The sequence below is a fragment of the Palaemon carinicauda genome, chromosome 9, assembly GCF_036898095.1.
Source record: "Palaemon carinicauda isolate YSFRI2023 chromosome 9, ASM3689809v2, whole genome shotgun sequence".
Classification (NCBI taxonomy): Eukaryota; Metazoa; Arthropoda; class Malacostraca; order Decapoda; family Palaemonidae; genus Palaemon; species Palaemon carinicauda.
In genome coordinates, this window is record NC_090733.1 from 135,544,849 (window position 1) to 135,571,467 (window position 26,619).

General features: G+C 45.1%; 1 protein-coding gene across 2 annotated transcripts in view; it reads right to left on the minus strand.

The window, feature by feature from the left end:
• Positions 1–26,619, minus strand: part of LOC137647163 (NFX1-type zinc finger-containing protein 1-like) — a 181,233-nt gene that overhangs the window by 153,586 nt on the left and 1,028 nt on the right. The window lies entirely within an intron of this gene.

A 26,619-nucleotide genomic window follows, 5' to 3' on the forward strand; every position in this document is an offset into this window, starting at 1 on the left:
ATCGCACTGACTGCCTCCTTCGAAAAAACCTCTAGCTCTTGAGAGTCTTTCGATAGTGTGAAGGAAGTCAGACGAAGAGCGGGGAGGCTTTGATGGACATTCTTTACGTGGGGCTGACGTAACAGATCTACCCTTAGAGGAAGACTTCTAGGAAAGTCTACCAGCCATTGAAGTACCTCGGTGAACCACTCTCTCGCGGGCCAGAGGGTAGCAACCAACGTCAACCTTGTCCCTCCGTGAGAGGCGAACTTCTGCAGTACCTTGTTGACTATCTTGAATGGTGGGAATGCATATAAGTCCATAAAAGACCAATCCAGTAGAAACGCATCTATGTAGATTGCTTCTGTATCTAGGACTGGAGAGCAAAAGATTGGTAACCTTTTGGTCAACGAGGAGGCAAAGAGGTCTATGGTTGGTTGACCCCAAGAAGCCCAAAGACTCTTGCCCACGTCCTTGTGGAGGGTCCATACCGTGGGTATCACCTGACCCCTCCGACTGAGACAGTCTGCCAAGACGTTCAAGTCCCCCTGGATGAATCTCGTCAACAGGGAGATGCCTCGAATTCTAGACCATAAGAGAAGGTCCCTTGCGATCTCGAGCAGCGTGAAGGAGTTTGTGCCTCCTTGCTTGGAGATGTACGCCAGTTGTGGTGTTGTCTGAGTTGACCTCTACCACTTAGTTTCGAAGACGCTTCCTAATATCATCAAGGCCAAGTGGACTGCTAATAGCTCCTTGCCGTTGATGTGCATGCTCTTCTGACTTGAGGTCCACAGACCCGCGCATTCCCGACCGCCCAGGGTCGCACCCAACCCAAACCCGACGCGTCTGAGGACAACACGTGGTTTGGGTTCTTGACTGCTAGGGATAGTCCCTCTCTCAGACTGATATTGCTGTCCCACCATTTCAGGCATGCCTTTATTGGTTCGGAGACTGGGAATGATACCGTCTCTAATGTCTTGTCCTAGTTCCAGTGAGAGGCTAGATGGAACCGGAGAGGCAGAAGGGGTAGTCTCCCTAGTGAGACAAACTGCTCAAGGGATGAGAGAGTCCCTACGAGACTGTTCCAACTCCTGACTGAATAAACGTTTTCTTTTCAGCATTAGTTGGACTTCGAGCAGGGCTTGATTGCGAATCTCCATCCCCAAAAATAGAATAATCTGGGATGGGATCAGCTGGGACTTTAAGGTTGACCACAAGTCCCAACTCCCTGGCCAGACTCAACGTCCAATGTAGATCCTGCAGACAGCGAAGGCTGGATGATGCTCTGAGAAGCCAGTCGTCCAAGTACAGGGAGGTCGAAACTGGTACCCCCACATTCCTGTAAACAAACCTCAGAAACGGTTGGGAATCCAGGTGTATAGGAATGTGGAAGTATGCCTCCTGAAGGTCGAGAGAGACCATCCGGTCGCCTTCCATAAATGCTGTCAAGACAGCCTGGTAGACTTCATCGTGAAGTTTGTCTTGACAATGAACATATTGAGCGCACTTGCCTCTTACGTACTCCTGCAGTGAACATGGCTGCCAAATCATGGAGCCATCCCTGAGGGACTTGTCCCTGCAGAGAACGTGGCTGTCAGATCATTGGAGCCATCCCTGAAAGCCTTGTTTATGCATGACATAATTGTACAGCAAAACTTCAAAGGCTCGAAAACAGCTGTGAAGTTGACCTGTAAAATCTTGGAGCGTCTCATGGCCAGGCGCCAGGGAGAGTCTATGAGGTTTGAGAAGTCTATCTGGGCAGAGGCAGGAACTCCCAAGCCGAGAACTTGTCTCGTGTCATATCAGACTCTCGCTCTATAAGCCAGTTTAAAAGAAGGGAAAGCAAAGGCTGTATCCCCCAAACTCCTCCTGGTGATAAACCAGTCGCCTAGCAAACGTAAAGCTCTCTAGGAGAGCGAGAGAGCACTAGCTTATAAAACAACGGCTTCGAAGTAGCTAGGCCTAGTGTAAGCTCTGACGTTTAGGCGAACGAGGAGCAGCAGTTACAAAAAGATCCGGACAAAGATCCTTAAAAATCAGCATGATTTATTTAAAGTCCATAGAGGGCTAAGCAGCTTTAGGCTCCTCTCCGTCTGACAGAGTCCTCAAGGGAATATCAGTAGGAGGGGGAACAGCAACTTCCTCATATAAAGGAACCTTGTCCGATAATGGCTGAGTCTCAAGCAAGGGAGAGACCTACCGTGGTGGCAATGCTTTACAAGCAGAGTCCACACGCACTGGTGCATTAGTAGCGGACCAGGACGCAACGTCATGTAACTGCTTGACAGTCTGTGAACTGTCAACAACAACAGGTGCGAGAGACCAGGACGCAACGTCATGTAACTGCTTGACAGTCTGTGAACTGTCAACAACAACAGGTGCGTGAGGACGCACAGCGTCCACTCGAGACTGCTTTGACCGCCTAGACTAAGCAGTCAAAACAACTCTAGAATGCGGAGGTTGACGCTCAGCGTCAAAACAAGTCAACTCCGATTGTTAGCGAACGTCCTGAACGTCAACAGGATCATCAGCAAGTGGCCTAACGTCCAAATGTGGCTGAAAATCCACACGAGACCGCATCGAGTGTGGTTCTAAACAACCTGACTGACGTGACTTAGCTACGCCAACGTCAACAGGACGCACAAAGGAACGTTAGGGTGGCTGAAAGCCAGGATCTCGATGAGATAAACGGCTAGGCTCAACGGACTTATCGGCAGAATAGTCTTCCATAAGGGAGGCAAGCTTATTCTGCATGTCTTGCCGTACAACCCATTTAGGATCAACGGAAATGGTTGCGGTAAGAGACGAGGGTAACGTCTGTGACCGCAAAACCTTGCCAACAAAAAGACTCTCGGAGTCTGTGTTACGCTTTTGTTAGGCGGCGAGCAGTCTTCCGATGACTGCATAGGGTCAGAGCTGTCCTAATGGCTACAACCAGGACGCTGGACCTGTCCTGAAAGGACTGACTTTCGCTTAAGGGCCTCGAAACCTTGTTTCAGGTTTCTTATGCGAAAAGCCTTCGGATGACGAGGAGAAAATCGTCTCTCTCGCCTTATGGTAGGGGTGATCTTGGTAAGATACACCCGATACCATAGAGGGAACGTCTGTTCGCTGATCAAGGCCTCTCGAACCCATAAGTCGTACGACATTACTTCTCCCCTGGGCTTGGGAGCTTGCAAGAGGTCCCGACTAGGCGAACGACAGGCACGAACAGACGAACCCTCGGTCGCAACACTGATAACACTTTGAGCAATATCACTTTATCACTACGATTTTCTGTTTTGACTTATTTCACTGAAATCGAAACTTCTACTGATTTCTACCTGAAGCACGCAATTCTACCCTCATCAAAAGGTAGTAATTGCGAAATCAGTCGTATAATGCAAGCACATTAATACCAGCAAAAAACAGTACTGTAAACAATTTTAAGATAAAAAAATCAGTGGCAGGGGAAGAGACTAAACACTAGTTCATTCAAAACTACGTTTTCCATCTCTCACCGTACATTGCCTGGGGACGAGAATAAAAAACTAAAAACGTTTTATCCTTTCTCCCCGTACAGAGACTAGGGACGAGAGTAACTCGAGAACAACGTTACCCGCTTGAACGGAACGTTTTCTCTCCTCTCTCTCCCTCCGTCTCTATCTCTCTCTCTCTCTCTCTCTCTCTCTCTCTTGATTTCGCACCTAAGAGAGGAGCCCACTTACGTTTCGTCAAAAAAACATGTTATTTGACCAAAGGAAAAAAACTGAAAGGTTTTTCAATTAAAAAGTTCCTTTAAAATAGAATTTAAAACATTTAAGCTTTGAAAGAAGAATGAACAAAATGTCAGAATCGATTTACTCTTTCTGCAAAGTGAAACCGTGATACTCTCTCTCTCTCTATCGTAACGATAGAGCGCAAACTGCGTAGCATAAATAAACTAAACGTTAGTTCATCTTTGAAACAGTACGAAGACTATTCAAAGAAAATCTTTCATAAAATATCTATTAAAAAATATTCATTTAAAAAGTTTTAAATCATTAGCTCTTTAAAAGCTATTTACGATTGAAAGGGCTCAACGTTGTTTAACTTCGGTTTCCAAGTTAGGACCGCCTACTCTCAGGAAAGGTCTCATATAAACAAATCATTAAAAATTTATTTTTATGTTTATTATAAATGGAAAGTTAATCGAAGAGGCCTAATAAAGGCGGTGAGATATAAAATATATAGAGGAAAATCTATAATTAATTTATAACGTGATAAGATAATTGCTAAAAGCCTAAACACACTTCCGTCTAAGGGAAGGGTCGGCCATTTAAAAGTCAAAGAAAGTCCATACTCTCTTTGTCATCAAAAATTAAATCTATCCAAAAACGAGTTCAAGATTTAAGATGAAGATAAAACACCTGCACTGCGAAAGCTCAAACCAAAATGAAGTACTTCACCAAATATGTTGAGAAAACTCCAGGTTCTACAGCGAGTAAAAGTACGTCTTGTCGACACGTCGACAGAGAAGAAATTGAAGGTTTTGTTTACATACGAGAGTGGTATCTGGCCGACAGTTGGCGCTGGTGGGCACACCCGCAACCTGCATAGCGATCGCTCGCGAGTTTTTTTTTATGTATGTGTCTGTCGAGCAACAGAGTTGCAGCTATTATATATTCACCGGCTAAGTTAAATATTTAAAAATAAATTTTTGAACATACTTACCTGGTAGTTATATATATAGCTTAGTCCCTGACATCACGGGAGAATTTCAAAACTCGTGGCAATCGCCGACTGGGTACCCAGGTGTACCACCAGTGCGCCCTCTACCCAGGTACCTGGAACCATTCTAACTATTCTTCAGATCTTCCATGCCCTTGGTCTCTAGAGGAGAGGAGGGTGGGAGTTAAATTATATATAACTACCAGGTATGTTCAAAAATTTATTTTATTATGAAAATATCATTTTTAAACATCTGACTTACCTGGTAGTTATATATATAGCTGATTGACACCTTTGTTGGAGGGTCAGAGACAGCCAACATTGTTGGAATTTACCTAAGAGTTAATAAACAAGCTTAAGGGTTTGTACCTGTTAAGAAAGCTGACTTCAATGAATTCCTGCCTCATTATGTCCGCTTTCCTAAGAGATCCAGCGATCCACCCAGGGGGCTGAAGACCTTTAGGAGCTGTCAAACCGGTGTATAACCTCTATGTGACAGGACTTCCTCCAATACCCTTGTTCAGGGCACTCCCAAGGAACAAACTGACCACCTGACTGCAAATCAATGATTGTGGAAGACTGCGTCCAATCTCCACAAACAACCATAAAAATACAACAGTTCCAAGGGAAGAAAAAGGGTATTAGGTTACGGGAATATAGTGGTAGATCCTTCCCCCACTACTGCACTTGCTGCTACGAATGGTCCCAGGGTGTAGCAGTCCTCATAAAGCGTCTAAACTTGTTTCAGATAATGTGAGGCGAACACGGATTTGCTCCTCCAGAATGTCGTGTCCATGATGCTCTGCAAGGACCTATTCTGTTTGAAGGCTACAGACGTTGCCACAGCTCTAACCTCATGTGCCTTGACCTTCAAAAGCTTGAGGTCCGTCTCACTATAATGTGAATGAGCCTCCCTTATGAAGAGCCTGATGAAGAAGGATAGCGCATTCTTAGACATCTGTAGCGAAGGTTTCTTGACTGAGCACCACCAAAGTGCTTCTGACTTAGCCAGTAAATTCTTCGTTCTTTCCAGGTAGAACTTCAGGGCTCTTACTGGACACAGGACCTTCTCCAACTCCTTTCCAACCAAATCTGAAAGGTTCGGAATCTCAAAAGCCTTGGGCCAGGGTTGTGAAGGGCGTTCGTTCTTAGCAAGAAAACCTAGCTGCAAGTAGCAGATAGCCTTGTTATCTCTAAAGCCTACATTTTTGTTGAAGGCATGAATTTCACTGACCCTTTTTGCTGTCGCCAAACTGACCAAAAAGAGTCTTCATGGTGAGGTCCTTTAACGAGGCTGAATGTAAAGGTTCGAACCTGCTACTCATTAGGAACTTCAGGACTAGATTCCAAGCTGGAGATGCCTGATGTCGTTCCTTAGTCGTTTCAAAGGATTTGAGAAGGTCCTGGAGATCTTTATTATTGGACAGATCGAAATTCCTGTTTGAAGATGGCCGCTAACATGCTCCTGTATCCCTTGATGGTTGAGGTCGAAAACTTACACCTCCTTCTAAGGTACAGAAGGAAGTCAGCTATCTGAGTCATAGAGGTACTGGAAGAGGAAACAGAGTTGTCTCTGCACCATTCTCTAAAAACCTCCCACTTGGATTGGTAAACCTTGATGGTGGAAGATCTCCTTGCTCTCGTAATCGCACTAGCTGCTTCCTTCGAAAAACCTCTAGCTCTTGTGAGTTTTTTGATAGTCTGGAGGCAGTTAGATGTAGAGCTTGGAGGTTTTGATGGTACCTTTTCAAGTGGGGTTGTTTGAGTAGATCTACTCTCAAAGGGAGGCTTCTCGGTGTGTCCACAATCCATTCCAGTACTTCTGTGAACCACTCTCTTGTGGACCAAAAAGGGGCCACTAGAGTCATTCTGGTTCCCCCGTGCAACACGAACTTTTGCATCACTTTGTGCACACTCTTGAAAGGTGGAAACGCGTACACGTCCAGGTGAGACCAGTCCATGAGGAAAGCGTCGATGTGAACTGCTTCAGGATCTGGCACTGGGGAACAGTAAGTTTTCAGACTCTTCGTCTTCGTAGTTGCAAACAGGTCTAAACAAGGATGACCTCACGTCTGCCACAGGTTCTTGCAGACTTCCTGATGAAGCGTCCATTCTGTAGACAAGACTTGACCCTTTCTGCTCAGACTGTCTGCCATCACGTTTCTTTCCCCTTGAATAAATCTTGTGACGAGGGTTACATTCCTTTCTCTTGACCAGTAAAGGAGCTCTCTCTCAGTCTCGTAAAGGGACCTCGAGTGGGTTCCGCCTTGCTTGCCTATGTAGGCCAACACTGTCGTATTGTCGGAGTTGACATGTACCACTCTGTTCAGGACTGACTCTTCGAAGCCTTTGAGGGCTAACAGGACTGCCAACAGCTCCTTCTGATTTATGTGGAGGATCTCCTGAACTTTTGTCCAGGAACCCAAGATCTCTAACTTTCTCAGTGTTGCTCCCCACCCAGAGTCCGAGGCGTCGGAACACAACACAAGGTCTGGGTTCCTCTGTTCCAGAGAAAGACCCTCTTGAAGTTTGACGGGGTCGTTCCACCGCTGAAGGCATCACTTTGTGGATTCTGAAATGGGGATACACTTTGTCTCGGGTTCCATTCCCCTGTTCCAATATGATTGAGGTGGAACTGAAGAGGGTGGAGATTCAGTCTTCCCAGGGAGACAAACTGCTGTAACGAGGAAAGGGTCCCCAGTAGACTCATCCAATCCCTCGCAGAACACTTTCGCTTCCCTAGAAAGCCTTGAAGTTTCACCAGGGCTTGTTCCGTCCTTGGGGCAGACGGAAAAGCCCGAAAAACTTAAACTCCGAATCTCCATCCCCAAGTACAGAATCTCTTGGGATGGTATCAGTTGCGACTTGTCTCTGTTTACCAGAAGACCCAGTTTTTCTGATAACTTCAACATCATCCGCAGATCCTCCAGGCAGCGATCGTAGGAATGAGCTCTGAGGAGCCAGTCGTCCAGATACAGGGAGGCTCTGATACCTCTTGAATGCAGCATTCCCGCTACATTTGACATTAACTTTTTAAAGATTTGAGGCGAGGTGCTTAGGCTGAAACGAAGAGCCCGAAACTGGAATAGTTCCTCTTTGTACAGTAGGGTCCCGAATTACACGTGTTCTAAATACGCGATTCCTCAATTACGCGATCGATAGTTTTAAAAAATTAAATTTCCTGTATCTACGAGGCTGTTCAAAGTTCGCGAGTCAAGCACTACAAAATGTATCAAATCTATTGTCTTTTTAAGTATATTGGTAGCCCTAAATACGGTGATTTATAATAAATGTTACAAAACAATATCAACATTACATTTCATTAACATAATTTCATAATGAATAGCCTATTTAAGGATAAAATTCCACATCAACAATGAAATCAACTGTTAACTGTGCGAGTCCAGCTGACAAAATGTAAACAGAAATGTGGTTACGTTCTCGGCAATCTTTATCTTTCTCCAACCTTACGATAATTGTAATGGTAGTGTTAATGATGGTATATTAAAGCATTATTTTTGTTTAGTACAGTATATTTAAAAGCCTTATTTTTCCCTCTGGGCGTTCAAGGTTTTCACGAGTAGACTGGGTTCGTTTATCGGCAGTGAATAGCCTAAACTTCGGTAATGAGTCGTCAATATTTTGTCATATTTTAAACAGTATACATCTGATTTGCAAACATTAATCAAATGTATACTGTTTAAAATATGACAAAATATTGACGACTCGTTACCGAAGTTTAGGCTATTCACTGCCGATAAACGATAACAAACCCTTTAATGCAAACTAACTGTATCCTTTGATATTCCTCTATATTTATCACGAATTCCTTCTATACCTCCTCAGACACTCTTATTTCAAATATCTAAATTATTCTTATCACAACTAACACCATCTAGTCATTTTCATTCCATTATATCTATTATTCCTCTGGATCTTATTCCCTTTCCTTATTCTGTTTATTCGATGGGATTCGTTTTTCCCTTTACCGTCTTTCAGAATCTATTTTTAGCCACTGGCAACCAAATCCCCCCTTCCCCCGTCTCCTACCGTCTCCCCTGCGAGTCCACCCAGCCTATCTCATCACCCCCCCCCCCCTTCATCCTCCCCTGTTTTAGGTCTGTAACCTTCTGCGTCATAATCTCTCTCTCTCTCTCTCTCTCTCTCTCTCTCTCTCTCTCTCTCTCTCTCTCTCTCTCGTTATACAATACGTACAAATAGATGAAGAAACCAAAATCGGTTTTCTTGAAGTGTCAATTAAATACAAAACGAAAAAATTATACCGTGTATACATCCATTTCAATCATAGCTTAAAATACGGTAACCGATTTCGTCCGCAAACCACTATTTTTTAGGAAACACCATTCTATTCCAGAAAATTTTTACTCTAAATGTCAATTGCGCTATAATAAAACATGTACTTATGTTGTTAAATTTCGGGTGTGTTTTAAAAATCGAGTATTGCTAGCTTATTTTTGTTTTACTTTTGGCTGTGATCACATCAGCTGATGTCTAGCTTCCGCGCGAATACAATAACAAAGAATTGTTTACACCATTTCTTAACTTATTCAAACCATCTATACAGTTAATATTACATAAACACCAATGTGTTATAACCTATCATATTTATTGTTTAGTACTTTAAAACCATCTCTCTCTCTCTCTCTCTCTCTCTCTCTCTCTCTCTCTCTCTCTCTCTCTCTCATCGAACGTTATAGCGGTAACCTAATTGTTCGGTGGCTTTAAAAATAGGCCTAGTACTTTCTTCTTTTACATTTTTTGCATATGGATCCATAATTGAGGTGGGTACAAGTTGACTTATAACTGAAGTTAGGAAAAGTATTTTGGATATGGAAAGGACAATTATCTTTCGTAACAGTTTAGAATTATCGTAAGTTATCACTCTGTCATTAGCGGCAGTTTGCTATTCTGGATTAAACGCATAAGGAAAAAAAAATTTCCAGCTTTGCTACGAATTTAGGAATTTATATGGATACGGTAAGTAAAATATTTGTAATAACATAATGTTTACTAAATGTTTGTAATATCATTAGTTATGACTTATATCATGTGTGTTTAATGCATTCGTTTGTTTATTATGATCGAAGATGGAGCGTAAACAAATGGAAGGTTTCCGTTTCAGGCGGCATCATAAAGAAAAACATTTCATAAATGGCATTCATTTCATTTATTTGAAAGTTCTAATAAAAAATAATTAGAACATTGGTAATAACAAATTCAACATATAATCTATACTTGGTAAAATTGCTGTCAATTCAAAAACACAGATGTATAAATGCGTCTGTTTCTTCGTTGTGATCAGAGATAAACGTAAACAAAACATTGGTTGTCGTTTTCTATTGTGCTTTTTAGCGTGTTTAGGAAACGCATGATATAAATCGCCTTTATTTTGATAATTCTGGATTTTCAATCATACAACAAGCTAGTCTATAGAGTGATGGTTTTGCTATTCACCAGTTGTATTATACAATAGATATGACAAACATTAAAATTTGTCTGTATTTTGGGTTGTGTTATAACGGGAAATATATGGTGTTTACACCTATCCTGGTTGTAATTTTAACCATTTTTCAAGTTATTAGAACTTTAAAGTATATTAAATGTTTTATTTACTTACAAAAACAATTTGATATTATAAAGAAATACAGTATAGTACAAAGAAAGTATTGGAAATGGGTAGTAAACACATTTGAATAGGCAAATTGCTGGTTGCCATGGCCGCAATGGAATTATTTCTGTTAGTTGTGTGTTTCGAAATTCGCGATTTTCCATTTACACGAGGTCATTAATCGACCAAATTCTCGCATAATTCGGGACCCTACTGTACATGAACCTCAGGTATTTCTTGAAGTCCGAATGGATAGGGATGTGAAAATACGCATCCTGAAGGTCTAAAGAGACCATCCAGTCGTCCTTTCTGACTGCTGCTAGGACTGATTTCGTTGTCTCCATAGTGAACTTTGTCTTCTGTACGAAGACGTTGAGCGCACTCACATCCAGGACTGGTCTCCATCCCCCCGAGTTCTTGGGAACCAGGAACAAGCTGTTGTAAAATCCTGGTGACCCTAAATCTCGCACCCTCTCTATTGCCTCCTTCTCTAACAAGAGTGACATTTGCTGTTGCATCGCCTGTATCTTTTATTCCTCTCTGTATCTGGCCGAGAGGTCTATCGGGGTTACTACTAAAAGAGGTTTTCCTAGGAAAGGTATTTTGTATCCCTCCTTGAGTAACTGGACGGACCAAAGGTCTGCTCCTCTCCTCTCCCATAATTGACAGAAGATGGTTAGCCTGGCTCCTACCGCTGTCTGAAGGCGAATGCAGTCAGACCCTGCTTCGCCCTGGTCTCGAGCCTCTCCTCTTCGCTGTCCTTCCCTCGGGTCTGGTACTATCCCTGCCGAATGTTTTCCCCTGAAAGGACTGAGAAAACTGATGGGATGGTGCTTCCTCCTTAGGCTTGCGACTTGAGAAGGCTGTAGGCAGAACCTTCCTTGCTGTCTTAGACACCAAATCCTGTGTGGTCTTTTGGGCTAACGCGGAAGAGACTTCTCTGACCAGCTATTGTGGGAAAAGGGAAGAAGAAAGAGGTGCGTACAGTAACTACGACTTCTGCATGGGTGTAACCCCATTTGCTAGAAAAGCGCACATTTGGGCTCTTTTCTTAAGAACACCCGCCGAGAAAAGAGCCGCTAACTCGTTGGACCCGTCTCTCAAAGCTTTGTCCATGCAAGACATAATGTGGATGAGGCCTTCTGTGTCCACATCCTTCAATGAATACACCTTTTTCCCTAAGGCTCACAGAGTCCAGTCGAGGAAATTAAACACCTCGAAGGCTCTGAAAATGCCTTTGAGAAGGTGATCCAACTCCGAAGTCCACCAAAACACTTTGGTTCTCTTCATGGCCGTCCGACGAGGGGCGTCCACCAGACTTGAGAAGTCCCCTTGGGCACAGGCAGGGACTCCCAGGCCGAGAGCTTCTCCAGTCTCGTACCAAACGCTCGATCTGGATGCTAATCTGGCCGGGGGAAAAGAAAAAATGTTATTTTCATTAGTAAAATAAATTTTTGAATATACTTACCCGATGATCATGTAGCTGTCAACTCTGTTGCCCGACAGAAATCTACGGTCGGGATACGCCAGCGATTGCTATACAGGTGGGGGTGTACACAACAGCGCCATCTGTGAGCAGGTACTCAAGTACTTCTTGTCAACAAGAACTCAATTTTCTCCTCGGTCCACTGGTTCTCTATGGGGAGGAAGGGCGGGTCCTTAAATTCATGATCATCGGGTAAGTATATTCAAAAATTTATTTTACTAATGAAAATAACATTTTTCAATATTAATCTTACCCGATGATCATGTAGCTGATTCACACCCAGGGTGGTGGGTGGAGACCAGCATACATGTTAACAAAGAAGCTAAGTATCCCGTATCTTATTTTAGCCGTTATTCAAAATAACAAACATAAAATAAATAAGTACCTGGTAAGGAAGTCGACTTGAACCATTACTCTGCCTTTTTAAGTACGTCTTCCTTACTGAGCCTAGCGATCCTCTTAGGATGCTGAGCGACTCCTAGGTGCTGAAGTATTAAGGGCTGCAACCCATACTAAAGGACCTCATCACAACCTCTAATCTAGGCGCTTCTCAAGAAAGAATTTGACCACCCGCCAAATCAACCAGGATGCGGAAGGCTTCTTAGCCTTCCGGACAACCCAGAAATATTTCAAGAGAAAGATTAAAAAGGTTCTGGAATTAGGGAATTGTAGTGGTGGAGCCCCCACCACTACTGCACTCGTTGCTACGAATGGTCCCAGAGTGTAGCAGTTCTCGTAAAGAGACTGGACATTCTTAAGATAAAAGACGCGAACACTGATTAGCTTTTCCAAAAGGTTGCGTCGAAAATATTTCGCAGAGATCTATTTTATTAAAAGGTCACGGAAGTTGTGATAGCTCTAACTTCGTGTGTCCTTACCTTCAGCCAAGCTTGGTCTTCCTCATTCAGAAGGGAATGAGCTTCTCGTATTAACAGTCTGAAAATAATAGGATAAAGAATTCTCTGACATAGGCAAAGATGAATTCTTAACTGAACACCATAAAGCTTCAGACGGGCCTCATAAAGGTTTTTAAAATAGAACTTAAGAGCTCTACAGGACATAATACTCTTTCTAGTTCTTTTCCAACCATATCGATAAGTTTGGAATAACGAACGATATTGGTCAAGGCCGAGAAGGCAGCTCGTGTTTGGCTAGAAAACCAAGATGTAGAACATGTAGCCGTTTCGGATGAAAATCCGATGTTCTTGCTGAAGGCATGAATCTCACTGACTCTTTTAGCTGGTAAAGCATATCAGGAAAAGAGTCTTAAAGGTGAGATCTTTCAGGGAGGCTGATTGAAGTGGTTCGAACCTGTCTAACATAAGGAATCTTAGAACCACGTCTAAATTCCAACCAGGTGTAACCAAACGACGCTCCTTCGTGGTCTCAAAAGACTTAAGGAGGTCCTGTAGATCTTTATTGTTAAAAAGATCTAAGCCTCTGTGACGGAAGACTGATGCCAACATGCTTCTGTAACCCTTGAAAGTGGGAGCTGAAAGAGATCGCTCTTTTCTCAGATATAAGAGGAAGTCAGCTATTTGAGTTACAGAGGTACTGGTCGAGGATACGGATACTGACTTGCACCAGTTTAGGAAGATTCCCCACTTCGATTGGTAGACTCTAAGGGTGGATGTTCTCCTTGCTCTAACAATCGCTCTGGTTGCCTCTTTCGAAAAACCTCTAGTTCTCGAGAGTCTTTCGATACTCTGAAGGCAGTGAGACGAAGAGCGTGGAGGCCTTGGAGTACCTTCCTACGCGTGGCAGACGTAGCAGGTCCACCCTTAGGGGAAGAGTTCTGGGAACGTCTACTAGCCATCGAAGTACCTCGGTAAGTTATTCTCTCGCGGGTCAGAGGGAAGCAACTAGTGTCAACTTTGTCCCAACGTGAGAGGCGAACTTCTGCAGTACCTTGTTGACAAACTAGAACGGAGGGAATGCATATATCTAGATGAGACTAATCTAGTAGAAAGGCATCTAAAAGAACCACTGCTGGGTCTGTTGAGAGCCTCTTGGACATCAAGGTTGCGAAGAGATCTATGGTTGGATGGCCCCAGGTGACCCAAAGTCTCTTGCATACATCTCTGTGGAGGGTCCAATATGTTGGAATTATTGTCCCTTCCTACTGAGACAAACTGCTAAGACATTCAAGTTGCCTTGGAAGAAATTTGTTACTAGTGAAAAGTCTAGACCTGTTGAACAGGAGAGGAGGTCACTAGCGAACTCGCATCATGTCAGAGAGTAGGTCCCTCCTTGCTAGGAGATGAACATCAAAGCAGGGAGTTGTCCGTGTTGACCTCCATTAATTTGTCTTGAAGGAGAGACCTGAAGCTTTTCCAGGTCAGACTTACTGCCAGAAGCTTCTTGCAGTTAAAATGCATTGTCCTTTGACGCGAGTTCCATAATCCCGAGCATTCCCTACCGCCTAAGGTCGCACCCCAGCCTACGTCCGATGCGTCTGAGAAGAGAACGTGGTTGGGAGTCTGAACAGTCAGGGGAAGACCCTATAATAGGTTGATAAAGTCCTTTCCTCAGGTTAGACCAGACTTATCTTCCGGAAACCGGGATCGAGACCGCTTCTAGCGTCTTGTCCTTTCCAGTGAAGAGCTAGATGAAACCGAAGAGGACGGAGGTGTAGTCTTCCAAGTGACACCAAATGCACCACGGATGACAGTGTCCTAACCAGACTCATCCACAGCCTGACAGGGCCGTATTCCTTCTTCAGCATCTTCTGGATGGATAGCAGGGCTGGGGATTGATCTTCTTGTTCAGCCATGTCCTCATCAGAGGGTTCCTCATCCGAAACTGATGAGGAAACGGCAACGGAGTGGGCAACGTCTGACTCGCTGAATCCGGTCGCACTGGTGGATGCGTGACGGAGCCGGACACAAGATCATGGTACTGCTGCACAGTCTGTGAACTGTCAACCATGGGGAAGCGAGGAAGTACAGCGACAACCCGAAACTGTCTAGACTGTCTGGGTAGTACAGACAACCCCTTATAGGGTTGCTGAGGTTGCCGCACTGCGTCACAACAAGTCACCTCTGCTGGTTGTTGAACGTCTTCCCAGTGACACACTGAACGTCCACAACCACCTCCGAGAGTAGCATAACATCAACGTGCGACTGGCAACCCACACTGGGTCGCACCGGTGGAGGAACCATCTCAACTGGCGGACGTGAGTAGGATACCTCAGCGTCAACAGGGCGTACAACCAACCGGTAGGAAGGTCGTTGGCAAGAAGGGTCTTCTCCGTAAAAAATCCTCTATCAAGGACTAAGCTTGGACTGCATGTCTTGCAACAAAGCCCAAGGTCTATGGGAGCAGGTGTGGCAACAGACGGGGTTAGCGACTGAAGCGGAACCATTTACCCTCCCTGGAAGCATGTTATGCTTAAATAAAAGTCCATAGGAGGCTAAGCAGCTTAAGGCTCCTCTCCAAATGACAGAGTCCTCAAGGGAATATCAGAAGGAGGGAGAACAGCACTTTCTCATCTACAGGAACCATATCCGAGAAAAGCTAGGTTCTCTCAGTGAGGGTTTCACTGGTGCAAAAGCAGCAGACCAGAAGGCAACGTTATGAAACTGCTTGACAGTCTGTGAACTTGTCAAAAACTGAACTGTCAACCACAACAGGAGCGTGAGGACATACAGCACTGGTGTATAAGTAGCAGACCAGAAGGCAACGTCATGTAACTGTATGACAGTTTGTGAGTTGGCAACAACCAAAGTTGTGTGGGGAAGCCTCAACTCCTGACTGACTAGTTTGCTGCTGGCGAGTGGCGGTAACCACAGTGTGTTGCGGAGGCTGACACACCGTGTCAAAACACGGCAGCTTGTGGTAGCTCACGCACGGCAACGGAGTGCTCTGTGTGTGGGAGTCATCATACATCTGGCAGGGTTGACTGTGCATGGGTGGAGGAGCTCTCACAACAAGAGTGTGAGAGCAGGAAGCCATGCCGGGCGCACAACCGTGGGAGGAGTAGGCCCACGGGTGCATCGTCAACCTTCTCCGCAGTCAGAGTGAGGGAGCTGGCAACAACAAAAGCAGAGTGCTGGTGCGTGGGAGGGGCTGCGGTGGGTTGAGGAGCATGCGGTATGGTATGCGGAGCATGCTGTAAGGTATGCGGCTCATGCTGCATGGTATGCGGAGCATGCTGTAAGGTATGCAGAGCATGCTGTAAGGTATGCAGAGCATGCTGCATGGGCAGCGGAGAATGCCGCATAGTGCTGGAACCCGGCAGCTCTACAGAACCTTCCCACTGCTGATGCGGTAGCTCACGTATGTTAGCAGATGGTGCAGCAAGAACATGCGTCTGGCAGGGTGGACTGCGCATCGGTGGTGGAGCTCTCACAGGTGGAGGGTGGGAGCAGGCAGCCGCAGTATCTGCTGAGCGCACAACCTCGGCGGGTTGTAGGTTAACAGGTGCATTGTCAACCTTCCAGCATGATACTCCTGCATGAAGGAGCAAGCTGAGACTGTATAGTCTGCAGCATAGACCACTAGGGTCTATGAAAGACAACAACAAACGGAGCTACTGTCCGTTGTGACTGAGGGTCTAAAACAGCTGGTGCGGCAACAGACGGAGTTACTGCCTGTTGCGGTACCACCTTGCCTCTCTTGGGAGGTGTGCAGTTGTCGTACTGCAGCGAGTCCGAACTGACCCAGTGGCTACACCTAGGCCGTTGGACTTGCGCGGAAGGGACCGACTTGCACTTAAAAGCTGCAAGATTTGGTCCATGGTTTCTGCGAGAAACCTCTTCCGCAGACGAGGAATAAATGGGCTCTCTCGTCTTTGTGTGGGTGGGGTGATCACGTCGGCGATGTGTGTAGATACACCCGAAACCACGGAGGGAAACGTCTGTTCGTCAATCAAGGCCTGTGGAACCCATAAGTCCTTCGACATTACTTCTCCCCTGGGCTTGGGAGCTTGTAAGAGGTATCGGACTAGGTGAACAACTGGCACGAACAGACGAACCCTCGAACACAACACTGTAACACTTTGCGCATATCACTTTATCACTTTTGATTTTCTGTTTGCACTTATTTCACTGAACTCGAAACTTCAAGTGGTTTGTACCTGAAACACGCAATCCTATCCTTCATTAAAAGGTAGTAATTGCGAAAACAGTATTACAATGTAACAGAAAAACATAATGAAAGATAAAGAATTCAGTGGCTGGAAAAGAGACTAAACACTAGATCAAATAAACTACGTTTAAAATCTCTCACCGCATAAAGCCTGGGAACAAGAATAAAACTCTAGAAACGTTTTACCTTCTTCCCCTATAGCGACTAGGGAGAAGAGCAAAAAACGAGAACAACGTTACCCGCTTGAACGAAACGTTTATCCTCCTCTCTCTCCCTCCGTCTCTATCTCTCTCTCTCTCTCTCTTGACTTAGAACCTGAGAGATGAGCCCAATTATATATATCGTTAAAACATATTATTTGTTAAAGGAAAAAAACTGAAAGGTTTCCCAAATAAAAAGTTCCTTTATTAGAATTAAAACCATTTAAGCTAAGAAAGAATGAACGAAACGCTAGAATCGGTTTACTCTTACTGCAACGTGAAACCGTGAAATACTCTCTCTCTATCGTAACGATAGAGCGCAAGTTGAACGTTCTGAACGTCAACAACTGCGGAGACTAAACAAAACGTTAGTTCAACTTTGAAAACAGTACGAGACTATCAAAGAAATTCTTTCAAAAACATTAAAATTAAAATAGCATAAATTCTTAACAGGAAAAACGATATGACGGGCTCAATGTAAATTAACTTCGGTTCCAAGTAAGGACCGTCTACTATTAGGAAAGGTCGCATATAAACAAACATAAAAATTAATTTTTATAAGTTTATAATAAAAGGAAAGTTAATCGAAGAGGCCTATAAATGGCGGAGAGATATAAAATAAATCTATAACTTTGCTCAAAAACCTAAACACACTTCCGTCTAAGGGAAGGGTCGGCCATTTAAAAGTGAAAGATAGTCCATACTCTCTTCGTCACCATAATTAAATCAAATTAATTCCAAAAGCTTGCTAAGCTAATGATAAAGCTTCCTGAATAGCGAAGGCTAAACTCTAGAGCAAATACATCACCAAATCGTGAACAATAACTCCAGAATCAACAGCGTATCCAAGTAGGTCTAGCCGGTGGCACGACAGAGGAAAAATTGAGTTCTTGTTGACAAGAAGTACTTGAGTACCTGCTCACAGATGGCGCTGTTGTGTACACCCCCACCTGTATAGCGATCGCTGGCGTATCCCGACCGTAGATTTCTGTCGGGCAACAGAGTTGACAGCTACATGATCATCGGGTAAGATTAATATTGAAAAATAGATTTTCCCTGGTTCTTCTTAGATTGCATCCAGTCCCCCATCATCTTTAAGGCTCTCTTAGATGAGCAAGACAACACCATCTTCATAAAAAGTGATTCCTTCGAAGCCTTCCCAAGCGTAAACTCTGAAGGCGGGGAACGAGGATCAGCAGGAACAAAATTATCAGGAAAAACTTCAGAAAAGACTCTCATGAGTCTCTTTAAATCCGCCGACGAATGTTGGTTCTTCGGATTTTCTTCCGACACCTCCTCTAAGGGATAACTAGGGGAAAGGTGAGAGTCATCGTTCCCTTCTTCTGACAGGTCTCGAATCGAAGTAGAGACGTCCTACTTCCTTGGAGTCAACTCCTTTTTATCCTGACTCCTGGCGTCATGGCGTCCAATATCATGACGCCTGACGTCACGGTGTTCCAAAACTTGACGCTCGGAGCCATGACGTCCGCGATCTCGACGTTCGGTTTCATGACGTCCGAGGTTTTGATGCTCGGCGTCCCGACGTCCAACTCCTTGACGCTCGGCGTCATGACTTCCAGTTTCCTGACGCTTGGCATGATGTTCCTCCTCTCGACGCTCGGCGTCATGACCCTCTCGACGCTTAGCGTCAAGGCGTGAAGATTCTTGATGCTCAGCGTCTAGGTGAGCCACTCTTTTCTTGTCTGCAGGCTGGTAGACCTTCATGAGGGAGGAGAGTTTCTGCTGCATATCTTGCAGTACACTTAAGTTCAGATCAACTTGCTGTTGTGGACAAACAGGAGACGCTGCTTCCTCAACTAGTTCTCCCTCCACGTCGCTCAAGGAAACCGCAGAACGTTCAGGAGACGAGAACCAATCCAAAGGGGGAGGAGGAGCATGCACAGAGGTCATGCCAGCCTCCGATAACTGTTTTCCAACCGATGGGGATGGGGATGGCCACCTGACATCTTCAGACTTCCTTCTATCTCAGACCGAAGTAGATGGGCGCTTGGCAGGAGAACTTTCCTCAGAGCAGGAAAGAAAACGCTCCGGACTGCTCCAATGGCTGTAACCTGGCGCCTGAGGCATCATAACACGACGCTGCTCAAGAGCGGAAATTTTCCTCTTAAGAGGTCTCGATGCAAGACGCCAGCCCCGTCTGGGCGCTGCATCATCCGATGAAGACGAAAGCACTTTTACCTCGCCTTTCCCATGGCGAGGGCGAGCGTCCTGGAAAGCGTCAACAGGTACGTTCGAGGGGACGACTGCTTAGGAGCTAACGCCTCTCGCCTTCCTTCACCTGTCGACATTCCTTCTCCCAGGGGTTGGGGAGCTTGGAAGAGGTCTAGGGCTATGAGAACGACAGGTCCGAGCAGCCGCACCCTCCACTGCACTGATTAATTTCACTGACCCTTTAGCACTGACACTTGTAATCTTCAACTCCTTCACATCGGACCATAACTTAGTCCTGTCGGCTGCGAGCGACTCCACTCTCTCGCAGGCCACCATCATGTCCTTCAGAGTTGGTTCATTAGGTTTAACAGTAGTGGGATCTGGAACAACCACTTCAGGGGAAGGTTCAATAGGTTCGTTGACACGGGGAGGGGAACAATCCCTAGAAGAACGAGATAAACTTTTACTTCTCCTGATCCAATCCCTTTCAAGCATACGAGTGTAGCGGTCATACTCCAACCATTCACTCTCAGACAAAATAACACATTTATCACAACGATCATCCAACTCGCAACCTTTACCTCTACATTTCACACAAATGGAGTGGGGATCAACAGAGGCTTTAGCAAGCCGGGTCTTACAGCCTCTCACACACCTTCTAATACTCGAAGAAGTCAGACATTACGAAAAAATCGAAAGAGAGATCAAAACAAGCAAGGGTCAAAACAACAATATCTAATCGGGTCCAAGAAAATACCAAAAAACAAATCCAAATCGAGCGAAAGCCAAAACCAAATTGCACTTCACCAAAATAACTGCAATCAACACAGGCTACAGCGAGCGAAATTCCAAAGATGTCACCGGTGAGGCGGCAGGGAAGAACTGAGGAATAGTTGGAATGGTTCCAGGTACCTGGGTAGAGGGCGCAATGGTGGTACACCTGGCTACCCAATCGGCGATTGCCGCGAGTTTTGAAATTCTGCCGTGACGTCAGGGAATAAGCTATATATATAACTACCAGGTAAGTAAGATGTTTAAAAAGACTCTGCTAGAATGTCTGTCCTTTGCTTCAGTGACCTCATCCTTCTCTTTGGGGTACAGTAGTCTGAGCACTGAGAAGGAACAGGCAACTGGAACACATTAACTAGTTCCCTGGTGACTCAAGGTAACGAATACCTGAGGAATGAGCGTAAGTTTCAATCATGCAGTTCCCGATCGCCGTTACTAATCCCATTATTCCCAATCACAGCTTCTGTTTGTACTGTACACATATACAGCATATCCCAATCTTATAGTTACCGGTCACAATTGGAATATTTCCCTGAAAATGAAACACACATGACAGGGTACAAAGAAACCTTGACACTCGTGAAGGTAATGTTACTGTTGTAGATTACCTGGCCCTTGTGGCTAAGTACAGGCTCTTGCAATTCTGCAACCCATCGAAGTAAAGGCAAGAAATCATAGCCTACATGTAAAAGCGATGAGAATGATCATAAGTTCCCCTTCCATCGTATCGTGAAATGCTGGAGCAGGCTTAAAGCAGTTGTCAGAAGTTCTGCAATCCGAAAGTCGCTGAATACCATGAAGTGTCCAAAAGGGTAGTTGAACAAGTGCGATGGGCATCTGAACCCCGAGACAAAAGGTTTCTCAGGGAAGAAAGCCTTTACGGTATATAGCTTCTAAGAATGTACAGGAGGTCCTCGGGTTATAACACGGATACGTTCCTACACCGGGGTGTATGTTGATTTCTGTTTAAGTTATATCTTATATACATAACAATGTATGTACATACATACATACAGTACTGTATGCATAAGATATTACTTTTAAAAAAGAGGCAATCCCTTAATCCTTTTACCCCCCAAAAGAACGTACAACGTTCCACAAAACACATCCCTTTATCCCCACGGACGTACCGGTACGTCCTTGCAAAAAACCGCTATTTACAATTTTTTTTGCATATTTTTGATAATTTTTGGGGAAACTTCAGCCATTTTCCAAGAAAATGAGACCAGCCTTACCTCTCTATGACGAAAATTAAGGCTGTTAGAGCAATCTAAAAAATATATACTGCAAAATGTGCTTAAAAAAAAAGTAACCCCGGGGGTTAAGGCCTGGAAAGTTCCAAACAGCCTGGGGGTAAAAAGGTTAACATTCATAAATTATTGTACCCTACAAAAACAAATACTTGCACCTTACTGTAACCAGTAATCTACATACTAGAAGACAATAATCATGGGGATTGGATTTTTGGTAGAGTGCTGTTCCTCCCACGAAACTGTGCCGGGGTATTGCTTAAGTCTCGAGACTATACCAATTTAGTCATCTTGGGCTTCAGTGATTCCTTCCACCTTCACTCTGGCGATACGAGGTCTGTGAAGTAACAGTGGAACAGGTGTGACACCAAGAGCTTACGCGTACACGTCACGTGTAGAGAAGTACTGTACAGTACTCACTATCAAAAGAATGAGTGGTAACAGGAGAGCGCATTTGGGCAGCCTGTGAATGCGCTAAGTCAGAATTATGAGCGCTTAGTGAAGAGTGACGACAGTGCGCACACAAGCAAGCGAATGCTCGACATCAGCAGCACAAGTACCAACTGGAGAGAGCACATACAGTAAAAGCACACAGAAGAGAGAGCGCAAACAGAAAAGAACAAGATCTCTTTACAAGAAGGGATCTCAATACGAAGACTTAGAACAATGAAAGGGAGGCAGGTAACCGGCAGACTGTGACTCGGACGCCACAACCGCTAGACGAGTGGTAAGGTGTCCAATTGCGTGAAGATCTACAGCGAGGTGTCCTATCACGAGAAGATCGATCTTGTGGTGATGGTGCATACGGAGACTGGAAGCATGGAGATCGGGAATGTGGAGACCTGGTGCATGGAGGCTGTGAGCATGGTGATCTGTCTCGGTGATGGAGACAAAATCGTTTGCCTCTATGCTCACACTTGTACGATGGAAGTGCTCGTTGGTCGTACACACCACCAAGATCCTCCTACTGGAAGGGATGAAAATGAAGAGTTTTATTCTTCTTCCCAACTTCTAACCACTGTAGAGGGAGCCATAACTTTCACTTGTTATTGGGATTACTACGTAAAGTCGTGGAATCATACAAAAAAATACAAAGGAAACGCGGGTACACGGCAATTCGAATCATAAACCCCAGGTTTACCGGGCCATGTCTACTTGTGCAGTTTCCACCACACCACACACACACACACACACACACACACACACACACACACTGCAAAGTAAAAGCAAAAGAAATTAAAAGAGCCAAAGTGAATTGACATCTTTGTATACTGCTCAGCGGCTAAAATCTAAGCCGCCACCCCACGTAAATACCACTACCTCATTTATAGATTTAAACAGGCATTTCTCGTTTCGCTGTAATTATACTCCTATCAAAGAACAATGGTTTGTATTTGTGTAGTTTGTATTTGTGTAGGACCGAATCTCTGATTGGAGATCATAAATGGCTACTGGTACTAAGAGGAGAGACAATGTGAAAATCAAGTTCGGCATTTTAAGACATGTAAGCAAGAGCTTCCCTTTGGAAGTAGTACAGATCAAAAAAAAAAAAAAAAAAAAACAGAATCAAGGCTTCAAGAGATTTACCAGATTACCATTTCCAATACAATAACTAATATTGCACTATGGTGTCGTCTCATAAACCAGAGCTATAAGCCTATAGGGAAAATCAATGGTTTGCACTAGCAGTAATATCAAAATGTCCTAAAAACCAAAGGTAAAACAGGTGAAAAAAGTAGATATCATCAAAATGCCTGTAGCACAATATTCAGATATGGATTTTTACAAACATAATTGAATATAACCCTATTAAAAAATTAGTTTGAACCCCATCATCTAGTTCATCTGTTAGGAACTAGGATTGACGACGGTTGGAAGACAAACACTGTGTTGAGACTTATACCTAGTATGATATGAATACTGTGGTCTCAGGGTAAGATAAGGCCATGGAGCTATAAGTTCTTAATGATACGAGTCCTTGGTTAGGTGAGGTGGTGCTCTTACGTGTTTCTTTCCAAATGACAAATTTGAAAGTACTGTAGTTCTGTATTTTTCCTAACGATACAAACCTTGAGCTCTTTATTAGTGATATACTTTCGGCAAAGCTGGAAGACTATCCATAAGAATTTTAGCGAGGTGTAACTACTCAACTACTAGTTCGCAGGGCGTAGGGGGGTTAGTACCAGGTACCCTACTCACACCGTTGTTGTCTCACCACTTTTGATTGGAGGCAGGACTTACTTTCCAAAAGGACTTCTCACTGGGGAGGCTACGAGGTGGACAATGCACCCTGGGAATCAGCAGTTAAGGCACAAGAAAAGGGGAGAGAGGTCGTTTACCTGGCCATATCGGAAACGGCATGGCCTCTTGCTCTGGCTTGAGAGAGGCAGCTGGAGAACATGCGGGGCGTGCTATAACGTACTCCTGATCCCTCACTGTACCCTTGCAAGCAGTTGAAAATGGAACTGGTCGATTGCAGTTTGCTGGAAGGTCTCTTGCTGGGCTTCCACGTGGAACCTGATGCTCACGCTCTGCTGGGAGATAACGCATTGATGAAAACTGGAGACGCTACCTCATCACATACCACAAAGAGGTTGCGCGCTGACGAAGGGGGAGGCACATGGGCTGGATCACTCGCTGTTATAGCAGATCTAGGCGAGGGCGCGTCATAGGAGTGAGTAGAAGCTCTAGAAGGTCTCGGCGAGTGCGCGTCATGGACACGTGCTGCTCTGGAAGGTCTCGGAGAGTGCGCATCTTGGACACGGGCAGGAGCTGGGTCATGCACTAATCTAGAAGATCTTGGAGAAGGCGTGTCGTGGGAACACGCAAAAGGGCGATCATGTGTAGACTGCAGGTTGCGGGCAGGAAGGTGGTCGTACACTCAGGACAACGAACAGACTCACAAATACAATCAGGTGTAGGCTGTTTGGGAGCATAGTGATCTGGTAAAGAATGACACGGAGTGCACTTATCACCAGGTGAAAGGTCCCAATCTTGCCGACGATGTGCATCAGGGTCGCGTGAAGAGTAGGAGCGAGCTGGCATGCGCTGACATGTGGGAGACTGATCCCTAGAAGACGCGTGGTGGGGAACAGTTGGAGGATCACACGCTGTCGAGCTCTTGAACCAGGAACGAGGAAAACGTCTATTGCAAGTGTACGTCTATTGCAAGTGTCATCATGGGTGTGCCTTCTGCTGTAGGTGGAAGGTGAGAGCTGGGAAGAGTGGCACGGACTGCGATCCGTTGACGAAGGTTAGGGGGTTCCCCTAGGGGAATGGCACACACTCCTAGATTCAGGCACAAGAACAGGTTGAGGAGACGATGGCGTGCATCGAACTCACAAGGGGCAAGCATCCTCCGCAAAGGAGTCATGCTCCGAAGGGCTGGAGAACGGTGGAGGAGAGGCAGGCGGTGACCTGACGAACCACGTGGCAAAGACTATTCAGGTGCGGACCTCACCCGCTAATGGGAAAGGTGACCCCCCCAGAGGAACAGAAACATGCCTAAGACCTTGTTCCCACTCCACAAGCTAAGCTAACTCAGAACAAGCGGAAGCACTGTCTTAGGCAGCAGAAGCTGCTTCAGGCAAAGGTGGAGAAGTTGGGCCCAGCAGAACAATGTTGGCAGCAGAAGAGGGAACTCCTCCGGCACGAAACCTTCGGAGCCCCTAGGAAGGGGATCGAACTTCACTTCTGAGGAAGCCAGTGTTTGCTTCCTCTCTGCTCCCAACTACAGCAGCTCAACCAGGCCTTCTTTCGATGGGCTGCCAGGAGCACCAACCGAGGGCCAAATCTATAAAAGATAAATTGAGAAGGACACCCCAGAGGGATAGGGCGGCGCTGCTTCGCCAGGGGGAAGCAACAGCATCCTTTGAACCAAAGGGTTGTCCTGGAGTTAATTGGTCAACACTCCAGTTCCATCGGTCCACGGAGAAAAGCGAACAAGCAGGAGCTTAGGGAAAGGCTCTAGGGTTAAAAGAGGTAATCTAAGGTTTCTTCAACTTCAAGGAAGACACTGAAGGAGAAGTCTCTCTTTTAGACTTCTCCTTACGTTGCTGTCAAAGTCACTCCATCCGGGAGGAAGACCACTCAGGGCATTGCTCGGAGGTGTCGTCCTACATACAAGGCCGTCCTCTACAGGCCAGACACGACCTAGGAAGAAAAACAGTCCCACCAGAAAAGAGCAACCAAAACAGCGTTAGTCAAATGGCAGTCAGAATTGGGAGGCGGGGAGAGACAACGTCCACTCTCGCCCGAGCTAAAAGAAAATGTGGCAAGACAACACCAGTGTGTGTGTGAGTGGGGTAGCTGGTACTAGTCCCCTAACCCCTGCTAACTAGAGGTGGGGTGTTACACCTGTCTTACGGCTAGTCTTCAACCTTCGCCGTAAGTATAACCTAAAAAGGAGCTAAAGGGTTTGTATTTATTGTCAGAACAAATGTGGTTTTGCTGTCAAAACCTATGAAAATTAAAAAGTCTATAATTCGAAAAATACGGATTTCCCCAATTATTTGGATCAGAACAATCGAAAATATCTACACTAAAAATAATTCTTATTGTCCTACAGTAAATATTACTGTCATTTCTTTGCCAAGCAAAGGATTGGCAATCAAAGAATATAATAACTGTAGCAGTTAAGATTTTGAGAGCCTTGTATATCAGCGGCCAGGTCCTCCCGCATGCATAAAAAACAGGAATTTGGTACCATTTTCTAGCCGTTCATAAGACAAGGCTGCTGTAATACGAAATCTGTCTGATCTATAAAACCTCTTCAATAGAACACCGCCTTAAACGGCTCCGCCTAACCTAACTTACAAGCTGTGTCCCTACCTACCGGGGGGCTAACGGCCCCTTGCGAACCACCTTGCATTGCCGTACTCTTTGTCATTACCTAACATGGGGGGGGCCTTACCCTGGCAACCCCCTTACAGTTCTTACTCTTAATTGGCCGTCGCCATACATGCAAGTGGCCCCAATCACACATACACCGTGCAAACCCCCTTACATTGCTGCACTCTTAGGCTTTACCTAACATGGGGGGAATAACGGCACGTGGCAACCCCCTTACAATGCCTTCTCTTAATTGGCCATCATCATACATGCAAGTGGCCGCAATCATACATACACCCTGCTAACCCCTTTACATTGCCGTAATCTTAGTCTTTACCTAACATGGGGGGGATAACGGCCCGTGGCAACCCCCTTACAATGCCTTCTCTTAATTAGCCGTCATCATACATGCATGTGGCCGTCATCATACATACACCCTGCGAACCCCTTTACATTGCCATACTCTTTGTCTTTACCTAACATGGGGGGCATTAACCTGGCAACCCC